The sequence below is a fragment of the Scyliorhinus torazame genome, chromosome 2, assembly GCF_047496885.1.
Source record: "Scyliorhinus torazame isolate Kashiwa2021f chromosome 2, sScyTor2.1, whole genome shotgun sequence".
Taxonomy (NCBI): domain Eukaryota; kingdom Metazoa; phylum Chordata; class Chondrichthyes; order Carcharhiniformes; family Scyliorhinidae; genus Scyliorhinus; species Scyliorhinus torazame.
The window spans coordinates 39,289,986-39,297,609 of NC_092708.1; positions in this window are offsets into that span (position 1 = coordinate 39,289,986).

Sequence of the window (7,624 nt, forward strand, 5' to 3'; positions counted from 1 at the left end):
GGGAAGAGTGGGGGGGGGGGAAGAGTGGGGGGGGGGGAAGAGTGGGGGGGGGGGAAGAGTGGGGGGGGGGGAAGAGTGGGGGGGGGGAAGAGTGGGGGGGGGGAAGAGTGGGGGGGGGGAGAGTGGGGGGGGGGAAGAGTGGGGGGGGGGAAGAGTGGGGGGGGGGAAGAGTGGGGGGGGGGGGAAGAGTGGGGGGGGGGGAAGAGTGGGGGGGGGGGAAGAGTGGGGGGGGGGGAAGAGTGGGGGGGGGGAAGAGTGGGGGGGGGGAAGAGTGGGGGGGGGAAGAGTGGGGGGGGGGAAGAGTGGGGGGGGGAAGAGTGGGGGGGGGGAAGAGTGGGGGGGGGGGAAGAGTGGGGGGGGGGAAGAGTGGGGGGGGGGGGAAGAGTGGGGGGGGGGAAGAGTGGGGGGGGGAAGAGTGGGGGGGGGAAGAGTGGGGGGGGGGAAGAGTGGGGGGGGAAGAGTGGGGGGGGGGAAGAGTGGGGGGGGGGAAGAGTGGGGGGGGGAAGAGTGGGGGGGGGGGAAGAAGAAGAAGAGTGGGGGGGGGGAAGAAGAAGAAGAGTGGGGGGGGGAAGAGAAGAAGAGTGGGGGGGGGGAAGAAGAAGAAGAGTGGGGGGGGGGAAGAAGAAGAAGAGTGGGGGGGGGAAGAAGAAGAAGAGTGGGGGGGGGGAAGAAGAAGAAGAGTGGGGGGGGGGAAGAGAAGAAGAGTGGGGGGGGGAAGAAGAAGAAGAGTGGGGGGGGGGAAGAAGAAGAAGAGTGGGGGGGGGGAAGAAGAAGAAGAGTGGGGGGGGGGAAGAGAAGAAGAGTGGGGGGGGGGAAGAAGAAGAAGAGTGGGGGGGGGGAAGAAGAAGAAGAGTGGGGGGGGGGAAGAAGAGAAGAGTGGGGGGGGAAGAAGAAGAAGAGTGGGGGGGGGGAAGAAGGAGAAGAGTGGGGGGGGGAAAGAAGGAGAAGAGTGGGGGGGGGAAGAAGGAGAAGAGTGGGGGGGGGAAGAAGAGTGGGGGGGGGGAAGAAGAGTGGGGGGGGGAAGAAGAGTGGGGGGGGAAGAAGAGTGGGGGGGGAAGAAGAGTGGGGGGGGGAAGAAGAGTGGGGGGGGAAGAAGAGTGGGGGGGGGAAGAAGAGTGGGGGGGGAAGAAGAGTGGGGGGGGAAGAGTGGGGGGGGGGAAGAGTGGGGGGGGGGAAGAGTGGGGGGGGAGGTAGAGTGGGGGAGGTAGAGTGGGGGGAGGTAGAGTGGGGGAGGTAGAGTGGGGGGAGGTAGAGTGGGGGAAGAGTGGGGGGGGAGGTTAGAGTGGGGGAAGAATGGGGGGGGGAGGTAGAGTGGGGGAGGTAGAGTGGGGGGAGGTAGAGTGGGGGAAGAGTGGGGGGGGGAGGTAGAGTGGGGGAAGAATGGGGGGGGGAGTAGAGTGGGGGAGGTAGAGTGGGGGAGGTAGAGTGGGGGGAGGTAGAGTGGGGAGGTAGAGTGGGGGGAGGTAGAGTGGGGGGGGGGAAGAGTGGGGGGGGGGGGAAGAGTGGGGGGGGGAAGAGTGGGGGGGGAAGAGTGGGGGGGGAAGAGTGGGGGGGGGAAGAGTGGGGGGGGGAAGAGTGGGGGGGGGGAAGAGTGGGGGGGGGAAGAGTGGGGGGAAGAAGAGTGGGGGGAAGAAGAGTGGGGGGGAAGAAGAGTGGGGGGGGAAGAAGAGTGGGGGGGGAAGAGTGGGGGGGGGAGGTAGAGTGGGGGAAGAATGGGGGGGGGGGAGGTAGAGTGGGGGAGGTAGAGTGGGGGAGGTAGAGTGGGGGGAGGTAGAGTGGGGGAGGTAGAGTGGGGGAGGTAGAGTGGGGGGAGGTAGAGTGGGGGAAGAGTGGGGGGGGGGAAGAAGAAGAAGAGTGGGGGGGGGGGAAGAAGAAGAAGAGTGGGGGGGGGAAGAAGAAGAAGAGTGGGGGGGGGGAAGAAGAAGAAGAGGTGGGGGGGGGGAAGAAGAAGAAGAGTGGGGGGGGGGAAGAGAAGAAGAGTGGGGGGGGGGAAGAAGAAGAAGAGTGGGGGGGGAGAAGAAGAAGAGTGGGGGGGGGGAAGAAGGAAGAGTGGGGGGGGGGAAGAAGAAGAAGAGTGGGGGGGGAAGAAGAGAAGAGTGGGGGGGGGAAGAAGGAGAAGAGTGGGGGGGGAAGAAGGAGAGTGGGGGGGGGAAGAAGAGTGGGGGGGGGAAGAAGAGTGGGGGGGGAAGAAGAGTGGGGGGGGAAGAAGAGTGGGGGGGAAGAAGAGTGGGGGGGGAGAAGAGTGGGGGGGAAGAAGAGTGGGGGGGGAAGAAGAGTGGGGGGGAAGAGTGGGGGGGGGAAGAGTGGGGGGGGGAAGAGTGGGGGGGGGAAGAGTGGGGGGGGGAAGAGTGGGGGGGGAGGTAGAGTGGGGGGAGGTAGAGTGGGGGGAGGTAGAGTGGGGGAGGTAGAGTGGGGGGAGGTAGAGTGGGGGAAGAGTGGGGGGGGAGGTAGAGTGGGGGAAGAATGGGGGGGGGAGGTAGAGTGGGGGAGGTAGAGTGGGGGGAGGTAGAGTGGGGGAAGAGTGGGGGGGGGGAGGTAGAGTGGGGGAAGAATGGGGGGGGGAGGTAGAGTGGGGGAGGTAGAGTGGGGGAGGTAGAGTGGGGGGAGGTAGAGTGGGGGGGGGGGAAGAGTGGGGGGGGGAAGAGTGGGGGGGGGGGAAGAGTGGGGGGGGGGAAGAGTGGGGGGGGGGAAGAGTGGGGGGGGGGAAGAGTGGGGGGGGGAAGAGTGGGGGGAAGAAGAGTGGGGGGAAGAAGAGTGGGGGGAAGAAGAGTGGGGGGGAAGAAGAGTGGGGGGGGGAAGAAGAGTGGGGGGGGGAAGAGTGGGGGGGGAGGTAGAGTGGGGGAAGAATGGGGGGGGGAGGTAGAGTGGGGGAGGTAGAGTGGGGGGAGGTAGAGTGGGGGAGGTAGAGTGGGGGGAGGTAGAGTGGGGAGGTAGAGTGGGGGGGAGGTAGAGTGGGGGAAGAGTGGGGGGGGGGGAGGTAGAGTGGGGGAAGAATGGGGGGGGGGAGGTAGAGTGGGGGAGGTAGAGTGGGGGAGGTAGAGTGGGGGGAGGTAGAGTGGGGGGGAGGTAGAGTGGGGGGGGGGAAGAGTGGGGGGGGGAAGAGTGGGGGGGAAGAGTGGGGGGGGGGAAGAGTGGGGGGGGGGAAGAGTGGGGGGGGGAAGAGTGGGGGGGGGAAGAGTGGGGGGAAGAAGAGTGGGGGGGGAAGAGTGGGGGGGGAGGTAGAGTGGGGGGGGGAAGAGTTGGGGGGGGAGGTAGAGTGGGGGGGGGGAAGAGTGGGGGGGGGAGGTAGAGTGGGGGGGGGAGGTAGAGTGGGGGGGGGAGGTTAGAGTGGGGGAAGAGTGGGGGGGGAGGTAGAGTGGGGGAAGAGTGGGGGGGGGAGGTAGAGTGGGGGAAGAATGGGGGGGGGGAGGTAGAGTGGGGGAGGTAGAGTGGGGGAGGTAGAGTGGGGGAAGAATGGGGGGGGGAGGTAGAGTGGGGGAGGTAGAGTGGGGGGAGGTAGAGTGGGGGGGGGAAGAGTGGGGGGGGGAAGAGTGGGGGGGGGAAGAGTGGGGGGGGGAAGAGTGGGGGGGGGGAAGAGTGGGGGGGGGAAGAGTGGGGGGGGAAGAGTGGGGGGGGGAAGAGTGGGGGGGGGAAGAGTGGGGGGGGGGAAGAGTGGGGGGGGGGAAGAGTGGGGGGGGGAAGAGTGGGGGGGGGAAGAGTGGGGGGGGGGGGAAGAGTGGGGGGGGGGGAGAAGAGTGGGGGGGGGGGAGAAGAGTGGGGGGGGGGGAGAAGAGTGGGGGGGGGGAAGAGTGGGGGGGGGAAGAGTGGGGGGGGGGAAGAGTGGGGGGGGGGAAGAGTGGGGGGGGGAAGAGTGGGGGGGGGGGAAGAGTGGGGGGGGGGGGAAGAGTGGGGGGGGGGGGGAAGAGTGGGGGGGGGTGGAAGAGTGGGGGGGGGGGGGGGAAGAGTGGGGGGGGGGGAAGAAGAAGAAGAGTGGGGGGGGGGAAGAGGGAGAAGAGTGGTGGGGGGGGGAAGAAGAGTGGGGGGGGGAAGAAGAGTGGGGGGGGGAAGAAGAGTGGGGGGGGGAAGAAGAGTGGGGGGGGGGGGAAGAAGAGTGGGGGGGGAAGAGTGGGGGGGGGGAAGAGTGGGGGGGGGAAGAGTGGGGGGGGAGGTAGAGTGGGGGAAGAATGGGGGGGGGGAGGTAGAGTGGGGGAGGTAGAGTGGGGGGGGGGAAGAGTGGGGGGGGGGAAGAGTGGGGGGGGGAAGAGTGGGGGGGGGAAGAGTGGGGGGGGGAAGAGTGGGGGGGGGAAGAGTGGGGGGGGGGAAGAGTGGGGGGGGGAAGAGTGGGGGGGGGAAGAGTGGGGGGGGAAGAGTGGGGGGGGAAGAGTGGGGGGGGGGGAAGAGTGGGGGGGGGAAGAGTGGGGGGGGGGAAGAGTGGGGGGGGGGAAGAGTGGGGGGGGGGAAGAGTGGGGGGGGGGAAGAGTGGGGGGGGGGAAGAGTGGGGGGGGGGAAGAGTGGGGGGGGGGAAGAGTGGGGGGGGGGAAGAGTGGGGGGGGGAAGAGTGGGGGGGGGGGAAGAGTGGGGGGGGGGAAGAGTGGGGGGGGGGAAGAGTGGGGGGGGGGAAGAGTGGGGGGGGAAGAAGAGTGGGGGGGGGAAGAGTGGGGGGGAAGAAGAGTGGGGGGGGGAAGAAGAGTGGGGGGGGGAAGAGTGGGGGGGGAGGTAGAGTGGGGGGGGGAAGAGTGGGGGGGGGAGGTAGAGTGGGGGAAGAGTGGGGGGGGGGGAGGTAGAGTGGGGGAAGAATGGGGGGGGGGAGGGTAGAGTGGGGGAGGTAGAGTGGGGGAGGTAGAGTGGGGGGAGGTAGAGTGGGGGGGAGGTAGAGTGGGGGGGAGGTAGAGTGGGGGGGAGGTAGAGTGGGGGGGGGAAGAAGAGTGGGGGGGGGAAGAAGAGTGGGGGGGGGAAGAAGTGGGGGGGGGGAAGAAGAGTGGGGGGGGGAAGAAGAGTGGGGGGGGGAAGAAGAGTGGGGGGGGGGGGAAGAAGAGTGGGGGGGGGAAGAAGAGTGGGGGGGGGGAAGAAGAGTGGGGGGGGGGAAGAAGAGTGGGGGGGGGAAGAGTGGGGGGGGAAGAGTGGGGGGGGGAAGAGTGGGGGGGGGAAGAGTGGGGGGGGGAAGAGTGGGGGGGGGAAGTGTGTGGGAGGTAGAGTGGGGGAGGTAGAGTGGGGGAGGTAGAGTGGGGGAGGTAGAGTGGGGGAGGTAGAGTGGGGGACGGTAGGGGGGAGGTAGGGGGGGGGAAGAGTGGGGGGGGAAGAGTGGGGGAGGTAGAGTGGGGGGAGGTAGGGGGGGGACAGAGTGGGGGGGGAAGAGTGGGGGGGAAGAGTGGGGGGGGGTAGAGTGGGGGAGGTAGAGTGGGGGAGGTAGAGTGGGGGAGGGAGAGTGGGGGAGGGAGAGTGGGGGAGGGAGAGTGGGGGAGGGAGAGTGGGGAGGGAGAGTGGGGGAGGGAGAGTGGGGGAGGGAGAGTGGGGGAGGGAGAGTGGGGGAGGGAGAGTGGGGGAGGGAGAGTGGGGGAGGGAGAGTGGGGGAGGGAGAGTGGGGGAGGGAGAGTGGGGGAGGAGAGTGGGGGAGGGAGAGTGGGGGAGGGAGAGTGGGGGAGGGAGAGTGGGGAGGGAGAGTGGGGGAGGGAGAGTGGGGGAGAGGTAGGGTGGGGGAGAGGTAGGGTGGGGGAGAGGTAGGGTGGGGGAGAGGTAGGGTGGGGGAGAGGTAGGGTGGGGGAGAGGTAGGGTGGGGGAGAGGTAGGGTGGGGGAGAGGTAGGGTGGGGGAGAGGTAGGGTGGGGGAGGGAGAGTGGGGGAGGGAGAGTGGGGGAGGGAGAGTGGGGGAGGGAGAGTGGGGGAGGGAGAGTGGGGGAGGGAGAGTGGGGGAGGGAGAGTGGGGGAGAGGTAGGGTGGGGGGAGAGGTAGGGTGGGGGAGAGGTAGGGTGGGGGAGAGGTAGGGTGGGGGAGAGGTAGGGTGGGGGAGAGGTAGGGTGGGGGAGAGGTAGGGTGGGGGGAGAGGTAGGGTGGGGGAGAGGTAGGGTGGGGAGAGGTAGGGTGGGGGAGAGGTAGGGTGGGGGAGGGTGGGGGAGGGTGGGGGAGGGTGGGGAGGGTGGGGGAGAGTGGGGGAGGTAGAGTGGGGAGGTAGGGTGGGGGAGGTAGGGTGGGTGGGGAAGAGTGGGGGGGAAGAGTGGGGGAGAGTGGGGGAGAGGTAGGGTGGGGGAGGGTGGGGGAGGGAGGGTGGGGGAGAGTGGGGGAGGGAGGGTGGGGGAGAGTGGGGGAGGGAGGGTGGGGGAGAGTGGGGGAGGGAGGGTGGGGGAGAGTGGGGGAGGGTGGGGGGAGAGTGGGGGAGGGAGGGTGGGGGAGAGTGGGGGAGAGTGGGGGAGGGAGGGTGGGGGAGAGTGGGGAGAGTGGGGGAGGGAGGGTGGGGAGGTAGGGTGGGGGAGAGTGGGGGAGGTAGGGTGGGGGAGAGTGGGGGAGGTAGGGTGGGGGAGAGTGGGGGAGGTAGGGTGGGGGAGAGTGGGGGAGGTAGGGTGGGGGAGAGTGGGGGGGGTAGGGTGGGGGAGAGTGGGGGGGGTAGGGTGGGGGAGAGTGGGGGGGGGGAGAGAGTGGGGGGGGAGAGTGGGGGGGGGAGGTAGGGTGGGGGAGAGTGGGGGAGGTAGGGTGGGGGAGAGTGGGTGGGGGAGAGTGGGGGGGAGGTAGGGTGGGGAGAGTGGGGGGGGGAGGTAGGGTGGGGGAGAGTGGGGGAGGTAGGGTGGGGGAGAGTGGGGGAGGTAGGGTGGGGGAGAGTGGGGGAGGTAGGGTGGGGGAGAGTGGGGGAGGTAGGGTGGGGGAGAGTGGGGGAGGTAGGGTGGGGGAGAGTGGGGGAGGTAGGGTGGGGAGAGTGGGGGAGGTAGGGTGGGGGAGAGTGGGGGAGGGTAGGGCTGGGGGAGAGTGGGGGGAGGTAGGTAGGGTGGGGGAGAGTGGGGGAAGGTAGGGTGGGGGAGAGTGGGGGAGGTAGGGTGGGGGAGAGTGGGGGAGGTAGGGTGGGGGGAGAGTGGGGGAGGTAGGGTGGGGGGGGGGGGGAGGTAGGGTGGGGGGGGGGGGAGGTGGGGTGGGGGGGGGGAGGTTCAGGGTGGGGGGAGGCTAGGGTGGGGGGGGGGGAAAGAGTGGGGGAGGTAGAGTGGGGGAGGTGGAGTGGGGGAGGTAGGGTGGGGGGGGGAAAGAGTGGGGGAGGTAGAGTGGGGAGGTAGGGTGGGGGAAGAGTGGGGGAGGCTAGGGTAGGGTGGGGGAGGTAGGGTGGGGGGGAAGTGTGGAGGGAGGGAGGGGTGGGTGTAGAAGGGAATGTGTGGGAGGGAGGATGAGGGGAGTGTGGGAGGGAGGGTGGGTAGGGGGTGTGTGGGGGGAGGGTGGAGGGAGGTATGAGTTCGGGGGGCGAAGCCAAGGCGACGAGACGCATGGCAGCGCTTAGATCCGCCTGGACGGCCGGCGGCAGGATCTGACATCCCAGCGGCTGTCTGGAGGAATTAGGAGATGCACTGCTCAGCTTCCTTAAATCCATAGAGGATGGAGGGGCGCTGACGCCATTTCCTGGGGCTGGCTTGACGCATGCTCGTTAGCTGGGAGGATTTGGTTAATTCAGGAGC